The sequence below is a fragment of the Dendrobates tinctorius genome, unplaced genomic scaffold, assembly GCF_039654945.1.
Source record: "Dendrobates tinctorius isolate UK_male_01 unplaced genomic scaffold, ASM3965494v1 ptg000069l, whole genome shotgun sequence".
NCBI lineage: Eukaryota > Metazoa > Chordata > Amphibia > Anura > Dendrobatidae > Dendrobates > Dendrobates tinctorius.
Window position 1 is genome coordinate 32,179,463 of NW_027361737.1, and position 14,299 is coordinate 32,193,761.

Here is a 14,299-nt window from a genome sequence, read left to right on the forward strand (position 1 = left end):
AGCGGGGGTGTACATTAAAAGCTCGGCGTGATCAATGCTCCTATAGAAAGCAGAGCGTGTGGCATCCATTGCCTAGAGGCATATAAAGCTTATGAAGTCACCATAGTAACGAATCACCTAGGTTTTTTTTCTTTTTCAAGAATCTACCTTGTAATGTTTTCATTTCCTGTTCTGTCCTGATGTCACCGTACCCAGAATTCCAAGCGGAGGAAATTCACCAACGGCCATACTGGGACACCCAAGTGATGGGTGTCTCAATATGGAAACTGCTGTAGGTACCAACCTATTGTCCAGTACCACCAGCGGAACACCGTCGCACCACACACACACACACACACTATACGCTGTATGCACCACACACTCATGCAGCCTCTTGCACAGTACCACCAGAGGAACACCGTCGCACTGTGCCTGCGTGAATTCCATACAAGCGCAGTGAATCATTCAGCTGATCCCGGCGGCAGATGCGCGACGTGTCTACAGGCAGAGTAAGGCTGTGTGCCCACGTAGCGATTTTTAAGCGTTTTTGCCGCGATTTTCGGAGCGAAAACGTTTAAAAATTGTGTACAGAACGCCCCCCATGCATTCCTATGGCATTCCGCACATGCTGTGCTAATGCTGCGCTTTTTTCCGCGGCAGAATCGCATCGCGGAAAAAATCGCAGCATGCTCATTCTTTTGTGCGGAATCGCAAAGAATTGCTGCAATTCCGCACCCATAGGAATGCATGAGAATCGCTTACTTCCCACATGTGGCTATGCCCACCATGCGGGAAGTTAAGCGTCTCATGTGCGGTTGGTACCCACGGTGTGGAGGAGAGGAGACTGTCCTCCGGGTCCTGGGTACCATACCCCTGTGAAAAAAATAAAAAATAAAAAAATCGGGGTATATTTACCTTCCGACGTCCCGTGCTGCATTCCCGGCCTCAGCGTTCCCAGTAATGCCTTGCGGCAAGGTCCTGTGATGACGTGGTCTCGCGAGATCGCTATAGTAACGCGAGACCAACATCATCACGGGTCTCGTAAGGCATTACTGGGAACGCTGAGGCCCGGGAATGCAGCGCGGGACGTCGGAAGGTAAATATACCCCAATTTTTTATTTTTTTAGCATTTTAACATTCTATCTTTTACTATTGATGCCGCATAGGCGGCCTCAATAGTAAAAAACTGCTCACACTTGTCAAACACTTTGTTTGACGAGTGTGACCAACCTGTCAATCACTTTCCAAGCGATGCTTCAAATTGCTTGGAAAGTGCTTGAGAAAATCGTGGCAAAATCGCGAACAAAATCACGGTAAAATTGCGGTGCAATCGCGCAGAAAAAAAACGCGCGATTTTTGGGAAGGAGTCCGGTTTTCAAACGCTACATGGGCACATAGCCTAAGCCGGTCACATTAAGGCTGTGTGCCCACGTAGCTTTTTGTAAGCGTTTCTGCCGCGCTTTTAGGCAAGCGATTCTGCTGCAGAAACGCTTAAGAAAAAGCATCCAATTGATTTTTAATGAAAATCGCACATGTTGTGCCAATGGTGCGTTTTTAACCGTTGCGGAAACGCTTAGTGATTAAAAACGCAGCATGTTCATTAATTTTGCGGAATCGCCCGCGATTCTGCATACCATCAATTATACTGGCAAAAACGCTTAGGAAAATGCATGCAAAAACGCTTACAAAAGCGCATCAAAAAACGCATGCGTTTTCCCGGGAGCAGGGTGTGCGATTCTGCTCAGGTTTATTCTGCTTCAGAATCGCTACGTGGGCACATAGCCTCAAGGGGTTTTCCCACGAACGAAAGTTCATATTAAAAATTGTCTGCCTGACCGTGTACGGAGCATACCACATCTCCTGGGCAGGGGAGGAAGCAAAAGACAATACTGACATTACAGCAGGGGATCACAGAGGATTAATTTTGTGAGGTAAAATATTTCACTGACTGTTTTTAACAATATTTTACCTCACAAAAACCCCTTTAAATAGAAATTCCTCCTGACATGCTGTGCACTGACTGTTTACTGATGGGGTACACAGGTCAAACAAGAGATGACATGAGAGGAGAAGACAGCAGATGGGAGAGAGAGAAAATGTACAGGGGTGAGACCGAGAGCACAGGAGGAGACAGCTCAAACGGGACAGCACATGAGGGAAGAACACGGCACAGGAAGGAGAGAGACAGCAGACAAGGGGGAGAGCACATGGGGTACACAGGTCAAAGGAGAGAGCACAGACGGAAGAAGTCAGTACATGGGGAAAGAGAGTGGATAGGTGGGTGTGCACATTGGGGAGAGATTCTCAATGCTGCAAAGCCTGCCCCCATCGTGACATTACTGCCCTCCATCTAGAAGTAGAAAAATAAACGCTCAATTCTGCTATAGATTTATACTATTTAAAATTTTGTGTCGGCTCCGTCCTAGCCGTGGGCACAGACTGAGCTATTAGAAGTCTTCAGAAAAATGTTGACAGCGGCTGCGCATGCGTAGATTGCTCAGTACAGCCGGCATCATTCTACTGAAGCCCACCATTAGTCCTAGATTGATCTAGCGGTGGGCTTCAGTAAAATGGTGCCTGTGGCAATGAGCAGCGTAGGCATACACAGACACCTGCGCCATTTTCCAGAAGACTTTCAAAAGCTCAATCTGGGGTCCCCTTCTTGTAATTCTGCTCATCGGGCACCATCATACAATTAAGTTCTTTGTGCGGCGCAAACCAGCTCCCTCCGGACTTCACTTCCGGTCAGGTGACAGCATGTATGCGCTGTTCTGTACGAGGACACCAGAAGCAGAGCTGCGCCTGCCGGCGATCGACAGTGAGGCAAGTATGAAGTGGTGGAGGGAGACAGCAAATGGAGTGGGGGGAAAGGACTGAATTGGGGCTGAAGGGGCATGTAAATATAATGACTCACAGTTGTGGGAGGTACATAGTGGGGGTGTTGAGGATGCAGTGACTGGTATTGAATTGGGGGAGAGAGGACAGGTGCTAATTAATTTATATATTGGGGAAAGTGGCTATTTATAGTTAGTAGGGGCATAGTGGTGGATTATAATTTATATTTGGAATGGTGTTTTGCATGATAACTAATTATGTATCTGTGGTTGCACGTCTGTATTCAGCTGTGTATAGAAGAAAGGGAAAAAGTGGGAAATGTGCTCTAGAAGTGGGGCTCTAGATAACGGAGTTATTTTATGTACAGACAAGTCCTGGCTGTAAGAAGTGATGGCGGATTGCTCTGGATGAAGACGAAAAATATGAAGGACTTCAACTGAAAGACATCACTAGCAAGTCAGTGTGTTACCTGTTCAATGACTGTCTACTGCACACTATATACAGAGCTCCTGTGTAAGGTGATCACTATTACCTGTACACTGACACTATATACTGAGCTCCTGTGTATAATTGCACTTTTTTTTTATTAATGATCAGTATTGTAGTATTCAGTCACTATGTGGTGGTAATATGTGGTGTGGTCTGGTCACGGTGTGACGGTATTTGTCCCTTGTATGTGGCATCATTGGTCATTTTAAAAAAAATGTATGTGACTCATTCCCTTAAAGAAAAATAAATATATGGGACCTGGAAATTCCTAGTGGCAGCCCTGCACATACCTCACCTTTAGAATTGAATGATCATGCCAGTAATAAACTTTTATAGACAACCTTACAAGGAGCCTTGGGGATGTCGACTGTTCTTGGCAGATTAGCAGTCACATTATAGGAAGGAATCTGCTTTGTTTTAAGGTCACATATAGCCAGTACAGTAACAAGTTGTACTCAACAAGTCATTTCTGAGTGGACGCCTATTATTTTTATACAACATTGCACAATGCTAATGGAAACTATAAAAAAAAAGGAATGAAATTCCCAAAAATTAAGCACATTGCACGTATGATGTAAAATTCTTCAACTTTCTCATATAGATTGCATATTAAACTTCTCATGGTTTTCAGCTTCTGGTCCTGTCTGAGAAGCGGTGACCCCCAAAAATCGTGAGAACCTTTAAATGTGCCACTTGCCTAGAGCCTGCTCTACTGTCACATCCATAACTTAAGCAGGTACCAGGTCTAGCAAACCGCTAAGAATGAGCAGGTCTGCAGATGGTGACTTTGGCGAGTAGCCCCTCAGAGAAGAGCAGATCTGGATGTGCTTAGACTGGCCTTGCAGCTGGAGAGATAAATTAAAGTGTTGTCCACTTCTCAGACAACGCCATCTCAATCAGCATGTTTGCCTTGAGTAAAATAACACTTGTACTAGCCTCTGATGCTGTTCCAGCAGTGTAGACACTCGCTCTCCTGGGGATCCCGTCACATTGTTATGTCAAGAAATTCCTGCAGTCAGTCAGCGCTGGCTTCTCTCACATTGCCTTCAGACAAATGAAGACATTACGAGACAGTCAGTTCTGCGGCTAGCCCCTCACTTCCTCTTGTTGTTTGATTCATCCATAGGCAGAGAGTGTGAAGCCAGCATTTATTGCCAGCAGGGCTCGGGTGACAATGTGACACCAGCCCCGGGAGAGCGAGTGCCGACACTGCTGGAACAGCACTGGAGGAAAGTATAAGTGTTAATTTTACTAGAGGCAAATATGCTGATTAATATAGTGTTGTGAATTAGTGGACAATATGATGTCATTGGAATCACTGAAACTTGGTGGGACGATACACATGATTGGAATACAAGACTAGAAGGATACAACTTATTTGCAAGAAACAGACTTGATAAACGAGGAGGGGGTGTTGCATTGTATGTTAGAAACGCGTATATCTGCACAGAGATTGAAGCTTCAGAGACTGGGAGTTCTGTGGAAACTGTTTGGGTAAGAATACAAGGACAGAACAATGGAAAGGACACCATTGTAGGCATTTACTACAGGCCGCCTGTGCAAGCTGAAGATATGGATGAACTCTTTATGCATCAAATGGCCAAGTTCTCCAAAAAATATGACATAGTTGTCATGGGAGATTTCAACTATCCAGACATTTGTTGGGAATCTCTCTCAGGCAAAACTAACAGGTCAAGGAAATTCTTATCCTCTCTTGCTGACAACTTTATCTTCCAAAAGGTAGGGGAGAAAACAAGGGGAACTGCTACCTTGGATCTAATCCTTATAAACAGGGAGGAAATGGTTGAGGAGGTAAAAGTGGCTGGAACCCTAGGAGGTAGCGACCATGCTATTTTAGAATTTTGGATAACTAGAGGCGGAAGACCTGTGAAGACTCAGACGTCAAGGTTAGATTTCAGAAAGGCAGATTTTAAGGGATTCAGAAAGATAATTGGAGGGATCCAATGGCTGGATATCCTTAAAGACAAAAATGTCCAGGAAGGATGGGAAATCTTGAAAAATGAAATTCTCAAAGCACAGTTGTTAACAATTCCGAAAAGAGGGAAGAATAGGAAGCATTTAAGGAAACCAGGATGGGTGAACACAGAACTTAAGCACATGCTAAAAAGGAAGAAAAAAATGTTTATAAAATGGAAAGAGGGAGGCATATCTAAAGAAGAATATAATGCTGTCTGCAGAATCTGCAGGGCACAAATCAGATTAGCTAAAGCTGAAAATGAATTGAGGCTTGCAAGAGATGTCAAAAGCAATAATAAAGGATTTTGGGGATATGTCAAAAGTAAAAGAAAAGTCAAAGATGCTATAGGATTTTTACAGGATGAAAATGATGAAATGGTAAGACAGGATGTTGAGAAGGCTGAACTTTTAAATTCCTATTTTGCATCTGTTTTCTCTCAGAAAGGAAATGTAACACCAACTGTTATTCACTGTCCTATTAAGGGAATAGAAGAATCCAGGATATCTATAAACAGAAAGATAGTGAGGAAACACTTAGCTAACCTAAATGAATTCAAGTCTCCAGGTCCAGATGAATTACACCCCAGAGTACTGAAGGAGATAGCAGAAGAAATTTCTGAACCACTCTCCATAATCTTTGAAAATTCTTGGAGAACAGGAGAAGTGCCAGAAGACTGGAGAAGAGCAAATGTTGTTCCTATCTTCAAAAAGGGGAAGAAGGTGGACCCAGGCAACTATAGGCCGGTGAGTCTGACTTCTATACCAGGAAAGATCTTTGAACAAATTATTAAACAACATGTAAGTCAATACCTGGATAAGAATGAAGTGATCAAACAGAGTCAGCATGGGTTTGTAACTAATAAGTCATGTCAGACTAACTTAATTTCCTTCTATGACGGTATCACTGATTGGGTGGATCAAGGAAATGCTGTAGATATAGTATATCTTGACTTCAGCAAAGCATTTGACAAAGTCTCTCATACAATCCTTATTGAAAAAATGACTAAGTATGGAATGGACAAGGCAACTGTTAGGTGGATTCATAGCTGGCTTAGTGATCGGACCCAAAGAGTGGTCGTAAATGGCTGCACATCCAGTTGGAAGAATGTCTCAAGTGGGGTACCACAGGGCTCTGTCCTGGGCCCTGTATTGTTCAACATCTTTATCAACGATTTAGATGAAGGAATTGAGGGTAAACTGATTAAATTTGCTGATGACACAAAGCTAGGAGGGATAGCTAATACTAGAGAAGAGTGAGAGAGGATTCAAAAAGATTTAAATAAACTGGAGAAGTGGGCAGTAACTAACAGAATGGTTTTTAACAGGGAGAAATGCAAAGTACTACATCTGGGCAATAAAAATGAAAAAAGCATATATAGAATGGGAGGAATAGGGCTAAGTGACAGCACATGTGAAAAAGACTTGGGTATACTAATAGATCACAGACTGAATATGAGTCAACAGTGTGATGCAGCAGCAAAAAAGGCAAATGCAGTTCTAGGATGTATTAACAGAAGCATACAGTCTAGATCACGTGAAGTCATTATTTCCCTCTACTCCTCTTTGGTCAGACCTCATCTGGAATATTGTGTCCAGTTTTGGGCACCACATTTTAAAAAAGACATCAACAAACTGGAGCCAGTTCAGAAAAGAGCGACCAGAATGGTGACCGGTCTGCAAACCCTGTCTTATGAGGAAAGGTTGCAGGATTTGGGAATGTTTAGTTTGCAAAAGAGAAGACTGAGAGGAGACTTAATAGCTGTCTACAAATATCTAAAGGGCTGTCACATTGTAGAAGGATCAACTTTATTCTCATTTGCACAAGGAAAGACTAGAAGCAATGGGATGAAACTGAATGGGAGGAGACACAGATTAGATATTAGAAAAAACTTTTTGACAGTTAGAGTGATCAATGAGTGGAACAGGCTGCCACGAGAAGTGGTGAGTTCTCCTTCAATGGAAGTCTTCAAACAGAGGCTGGACAGACATCTGACTGGGATGATTTAGCGAATCCTGCTTTGAGCAGGGGGTTGGACCAGATGGCCCAGGAGGTCCCTTCCAACTCTACGATTCTATGATTCTATGACAACCCTTTTAAGCTGAACATAGGATGATATTGCCAGATAGGGGGATTTCCACTGCTAGGACCACCCCTTCTCAATCTGAATGTTTGCCCCTGTTAAAATAAAACCATTTATACCCACTTCCGATACCAGCGCCATTCCAGAGCTCACATCATATTGTTCGGTCAAGCGAGTCGGGCTTTACTGTCCCCACCTTCTGACAAACAAGATATCAAGAGGAAACCAGGGCTGCGGCTGCTCTCACCCCCTTTTGATTACCTATACACCCCAAGGCGGAGACAGTGACGCCAGCTCTGATTGGGTGCAGGGCTCGAGTGACATAGCACACTCACGTCAGCCGCGGGAACTCAAGTTGCACCGGAGGTCAGTGTAAGTGTGTTCATGTTAACAAGGGAAAATACTCAGATTGAGAAGAGACTGTCCTAGTAGTGAACATCCCCTTTAAAGCTGGATGCAATACCGTGGAGGGAGTGCTTGATGCAAGAATGCTGAATGAGGGCAAGGTGGGAACCTCTGAATGCAAGTATACTGCCTTTGTGCGAGGTGCCGATGTCTGTGGGGAAGCTTGGACCCTTGGACTGTCATTCATAATACAGATAATGGGGGCTCTGGACCCCCTCTCTCAAAGCTGAATTAGGCTCTCAAGCCAAGAAAAGGTTGGGCGATCACAGACAGACGATTAGTGTGTGGATCGGTCATGCTAATGCTACTCACGAGATAGGGAACCATAACCTAATGTCAAACCTGCTTTAGGAAAATTTTAAGCTTCATTTTACAGAACTAGCGAAAGCTATAAGATTTCAGAAATCTCATGCACACAGCTGCGTTTTTTTTAAATTACAGTATGTCACTTCTTTCAGCATTTTTTCATCCATGGAAAGAAATGAGCAAGTGTAAAAACACAGTAAAAAACGGATTTTGCTGTGTTTTTGGGGGGCACTAAACTTTATCATCAGCATGCACAAGAGACAAATGTACCTGATAAAAACACAGCAAAACCTGCATTTAGTAAGCAGCTTCTTTACTGCCAAGAGAGCAGGTACTGCCTGCGGGAAAAAATGCAACAAAAACGCAAAGTGTGAACATAGCCTACATGTGGCAGTCACCAAATCAATTAAATGTCACGGTCTGATTTCAATATTAGTATTTCCTACTACATTGTGATTCTTGTAATCATCAGAACTTACAACATATAAATTAAAGTTGACATGGATGACGGATTGCAGGAGAGGATTCCCTATTCCCGAGTACTAGACCCTGGTAACCTCATTTTGCCCACACATAACTAGGTGCCAGAACATTTTCTGCATATTTGCTTTTCTGTCATTTAGTAAGTAAAATATCAGACCAAATCATTGTGCTTCTGCCATGTACAAAGAGAACTTGGATATCAATGGCGTCCTGTTACTGGCCGGTACACAGCACTGACCGCCCACCTCAAAGTGTCCATTGTCAGGCAGGCGGCCGAGTCATTCATGAGTCAGAGCGCAATGTGGGAAACCCATTCATAACATTCAGTGTGATAAAGCAGATGCTCATTTCTTTTTCTCATTTTAGTGAGTTTAAGAATTACTGTGTTTTTATTATGTGACAATTTTATTTATTTTCATATGTAACAAGGTTTAATTAGAGGAATGGTGTCTAGGTTCGGGCTTTGTATAGATTTGCAGTAGGTAATGATTTTTTATAATAGTTTACTAGCATATATATTAAGACCCCATCGGACTGAATTGAAGGAAGTGCGACTGCAGGATCAGATGACTTGGTGGATACACATAAGCACATAAAGGGAGTGTAGACCCATGACTGTGGAAGGGTAGCCTTAATTTAGTCTTCATTTCAAAATGCGCTGGAATCTGGAGGTGAAAAATAAAAGGTTTCTATTTGCTGACAGCCAAGAACCGATCCTGACCTATTCATCTGATAAAGGAGCGGAACTTGGTACAAACCTCACCTTCACCCCCATCTTCCCACCCCAAAAAATGCATTCAAAAGATGCTGATTGGTTGTCTTCTAGCCAATGGTCTACTGAAGGACCCCATGTCTGCCATCTTAGTAATTACACTGACAGGACAATTCACATCTACTTCTGTCTATTGTGGCAGTGACTGAACGATCACAGGCTCAAGCCCCCAAGGGGAACTTCATTTAGATTATAGTGCTCTGAATATTTTGTAAACTAACAAAAAGGCTACAAGAATTACAAAGAGCAACAATTCCAATAACAGTTTGAAACTTTGCACATATAAAGTCCCTATATCAATACTGTTGTGGAGCAGCTGTCAATCCCTAGTAGGATCGCCCACTAGACTCCTCTTACTCCCTGAAATCCCTGCTATTTGTATGTATGCAACTTGTACGAATCTTTTCCAACAAACCCATATATATCATTCTGTCCAGCTCCTCCTCTCTAGGCTGCAAGTACAATGTGGCAAATTCCCTCTTAAAAGGTCAATGGAAAAAAGAAACTTAGAATAATGGAAAATCGGAATGAGGGAAAAAGAAAACACAAAGGTGACAAACTGAGAATGGTTGTGGTGGGAAGAAATGACTGAACAAACCTATAAAATAATGGATTTAAAGCCGTCAGAGCCGAGCCCTAGTGAGACTCCACAGGGAGAGAATTAGGAGTGATTAAGATATATGTCACTAGGAAAAAAGAAAAGTCCCTGCCACACAGCGCAGATCTCACAGCCACGCCATCCAGCTTTATAAGAAGCGCCTGCAGGTACACTTTGTGTCATTACAGATTGTAAAGGCGGCAGAATTAAAAGGAAAGCAGTCGGAAACATCGGTATGAGATAGTAAAATAATAATGTAATGTACTAAACTACTAAAGCATTGGGATACAAAATAAGCCAAATTATAATTTGGTAATTACCTGCTCCATACAGGCTCTACCAAGAGGATACAATCACAACCAACCATCTGCAATGTGATGTGAAGCTCAGGGTTACAGCCAAAGTAAGTAGCTGTCACAGACAATGATCACACCAGCCCAAATGGTGCATGTGCCCCTCAGCCACTGACTGGAGGGATCCCATACTATCTGGCATCAGGAGACCCTCAATCAGATTGAGCACTGGGAAATGGATGTACGCATGTACTGTATACTGTACATACAGTGGGCCCCCTACTGGCTCTTTTATAGCCTCCCATTATACATCCATGTGCATTAATATGGAGTTCATCCATTTGCAGTTATAGTAGATGCCACTCTCCTGGGAAGGCTTTCAAATTCAAAGAAGCTTTATTGGCAGGACTAAATACACAGTTTTGCCAAAGCAAGTGTACAAAAGGGAATAGGGATAGGGACTGTAGGGATGTTGGGTAGGGGCTGTAGGAAAGGTGTATGGGGGCAGATCCAGGATGGGGCTATAGAAGTCCATGGCATAGGGAAGGTGAATGGGGGGGGATGGGGCAGATCCAGCGTGGGGCTATAGAAGTCCATGGCATATCATAGTTCTCTATCTCGCAGCCTATGACATTCGCTCACATATTGCGCTGCTATCTCCACTGCTCTCTCTTCTTCCCCCAGCAGGATATAGGTTTTCTCTTCCTCCTTCGTGGTGATGAAATCCGGGAAGAGATGTGAGAGTCTCCTGAAGTGAGTGTCCCTCACTGCTAAGTATTTAGGGCCGTGTAGCAGGAAGTGGGTCTCATCGTCCAGGGCCTCCTAGTCACAGTTTTAGGAACAGACTTTCCTCCCTGGGCTTGTAGCTCTGCCTGTGTCGGCCAGATTCGATGGCCAGACTGTGGGCACTGAGTCTATATCGGCTCAGGATCTTGCGGTCTCTGGGGTCCGAGAGTTTCTCCAGGTATGAGGCCAGTCTGTAGTCTCTCTGTAGACTCCGGTACATGGTCAGTTTCTGTGAGCGGATGATGTCGTTCTTCCAGTCACTGACATACCTCTCCTGGCCTTCGTCTACCATCTTCCTGATTCTTGCTTTTGTCAGGTTGTTGTGGTTGGTGTTCTGGTCAGGTTGGGTTTGGGTGAGCTGTTCCAAGGGTCCTGGTTTTTCTGTTTTACCTACATGTGTCAGGGCTTTATGGTGATGGGTGCTTGGATTGCTCCTACGTAGGTGAGCCCGGAATGACAGTGCTTTCTTTAGAACAGTTAGGTGTAGAGGGAATCTGCCCAGCTCGGCCCGGCAAGCACTGTTGGAGGTGCTCCGATGGACTTGGAGAAGGTGCTTGCAGAATTCCAGGTGGAATATTTCTGTTGGGATGGAATCCCACCTTGACCAGTCTGGGTAGGTGTGAGGACCCCAGACTTCACAGGCATACAGGAGGATTGGGGCGATGATAGAGTCGAATATTTTTAATCAGACCCTCACTGGTGGCTTCAGATGGTAGAGTTTCCTTCGGATGGCATAGAAGGTTTTGCATGCTTTGTCTTTCAGGGTGTCTATGGCTTGTTTGAAGCTCCCTGACCGGTGAATCTCTAGGCCCAGGTAGGTATATTTATCCGTTCCTGGAAGGGCGCAGTTGTTGAGGACAAATGAAGGGTGCTGGTCTAATTTTCTCTCTTTCTCTTCTGGAACACCATGATGTTTGTTTTCTTTAGGTTGACCGGTAGTGCCCAGGTGGAGCTGAATTTCTCTAAGATTTTCAGGTTGTCTTGGAGGCCTTTCTCGGTTGGTGACAGAAGCAGCAGGTCATCTGCATATAGCAGGAATTTCACCTGTGCATTGTGGAGGGTGAGACCTGTTCCTGTGGAAGATTCCAGAGCGGTAGCCAGCTCGTTGATGTAAATGTTGAAGAGCGTTGGGCTTAGGCTGCAGCCTTGTCTGACTCCCCGGCTCTGCTGGAAATAGGCCGTTCTTTTACCGTTCACACTGCAGAGGTTCTCGGTGTAGGAGCTTTTGATAACATCATAGGTCTTTCCTCCTATTCCGCTCTGTCCTATATAGGCAGCTTTGCTCACTCTCCACGCCCCGAGGAAGGAGCTGTTCGCTCCGAAACGCGCGTCGGGGAGGGCTGACGGTCTCTCTCCTCTGCAGCATTCCTTACTATTCAGGTATTGTTTCTGATGTATGGCTACTTTCTTCATGCTGACAAATTCTATGGCGCCATAATGAGTACCTACTCTGTGTGCAACACAGCCTATAGAATGCATGGCTGTTGGTCCTAATGTGCAACTTTTGTCTGCCATGAGCATTGTCTCTAATTATACCGCAGCCTGCATAGACAATTTCTGTGATGCCTAATTAATAGTTCATAGTTCTTTGCACTATATGAGCATGTGCTCTTTCTCTTTATGGTTGGCAGCATGTCTATATCTATATTGAAATTATCCTTGTGCCATATGAGCATCAGCTTTCAATTTATTAACATATTTGCAATTAACTATTTTTGCGCCAGAAGTTTATAAGTTTATTGGTTTACTTTTATATCGCCTACATCATGTCTCGCAGGAATTTGTAATATATATGCATGCATTTGCAGAGGTTTGGGCTGTATGCCCATGTTTTTTGTATGTTCACCTGATGTGTACAATTTTTCTCTGCCCCTACCATTGTACTCTATGAACTTTTAATATTTGTACTTAATAAAATATTCATTTTATGGGACCTTATGACTGCTTTTCAGTTCTTCCTTATTCCGCTCTCCATCAGTTTCAGGAATAAGCCTGGGTGCCACACCGAATCAAAGGCCTTTTTAAAGTCCACGAAACAGGCGTATATCTTCCTGTTCTTTGTATTGTGGACGTGTCGCTGAATGAGGCAGTGCAGGGTGTAGATGTGGTCAGTAGTGAGGAGGTTTGGCATGAACCCTGCTTGGCTCTTGCTGAGGACGTTGCGCTCGGTGAGGAAACTGAGGATCCTTTTGTTCAGGATGTTGAACAGTTTTCCCAGGTTGCTGCTGACACATATGCCTCTGTAGTTGGCAGGGTCATACCTGTCACCATTCTTGTGGATGTGTGTGATGAGGCCTTGGTTCCAGGTATGAGGGAAGTAGCCGGCACTTAGAACAATATTGAAGAGTTTAACCATTGCGGCCTGTATTTCTGGTGGGCCGTACTTCAGCATTTCTGGTAGGATTCCATCCAGGCCACCGGCTTTTCTACATCTTCTGGAAGAGATTCTCTCTGCTACTTCCTGTAATGTAATAGGTGTATCCACGGGGTTTTGTAAGTTTCTTACTTTTTCCTCCATTGCTTTTAGTTTTGCCATTATGCTTTCCTGTTCTTGGCTTAGTTTTTCCTTTGGAATGTCTTTATAGAGGTCTCTGAAGTACTGGAGCCAGATGTTGCCATTTTGGATATGGATGTTGTTTTTCTGGTCTTTTGTGCCCATGTGGTTCCATAGTTCCCAGGAGTTGTCTTGGAGTTGGTTAAGTTTGGTGGAGATGTAACTCTGCTTCTTCCTCCTGAGGATGGTTTTGTACTGCCTTTGTATGGTTTCATAGGCTTCCCTTAGACCCGGGTGGTTGGGGACTCTGTTTCTTGTTTGAGGCTGTTCTCAGGGTCTTCCGTACGGCTTTACATTCTCTGTCAAACCATCCGTTGATCTGTTTTTCTTTTGGTCTCTTGTAGTTGACTTTAAAGTCGGACAGTCTGTCCATTGCATAGAATATATTGTTGAGGTCTTTTGCAGCTTGACTCACTCCCTTTGGGTTAGGCTGGTACTCGTAGTTGTAGAAGTGGTGGAGCATCCGCTGTATTTCAGGTCTGCTGGGAGCCTCTTTATACTTTAATGCCGACATTTTGTGCCATTTATAGGATGGAGGCCGTGTAAAGAGGCCGCTCTGCTGAGGCTTTTGAGTGGATGGTTTCTCTGTACTGTAGATTTCAAGTACAGAAGAAGTTGGCTGTGGTCTGACAGGTGCGTTTGTGGGGAGACTATGAAGGCGCTGATATTTGCCAGGTTCATATCTGTAATGGCATAATCTACTACACTTCTCCCTACATGGGAGTTTAGTGTACATCTCCC

General features: G+C 44.0%; 1 protein-coding gene across 2 annotated transcripts in view; it reads right to left on the reverse strand.

The window, feature by feature from the left end:
• Positions 1–14,299, reverse strand: part of LOC141095335 (period circadian protein homolog 2-like) — a 112,559-nt gene that overhangs the window by 50,399 nt on the left and 47,861 nt on the right. The window lies entirely within an intron of this gene.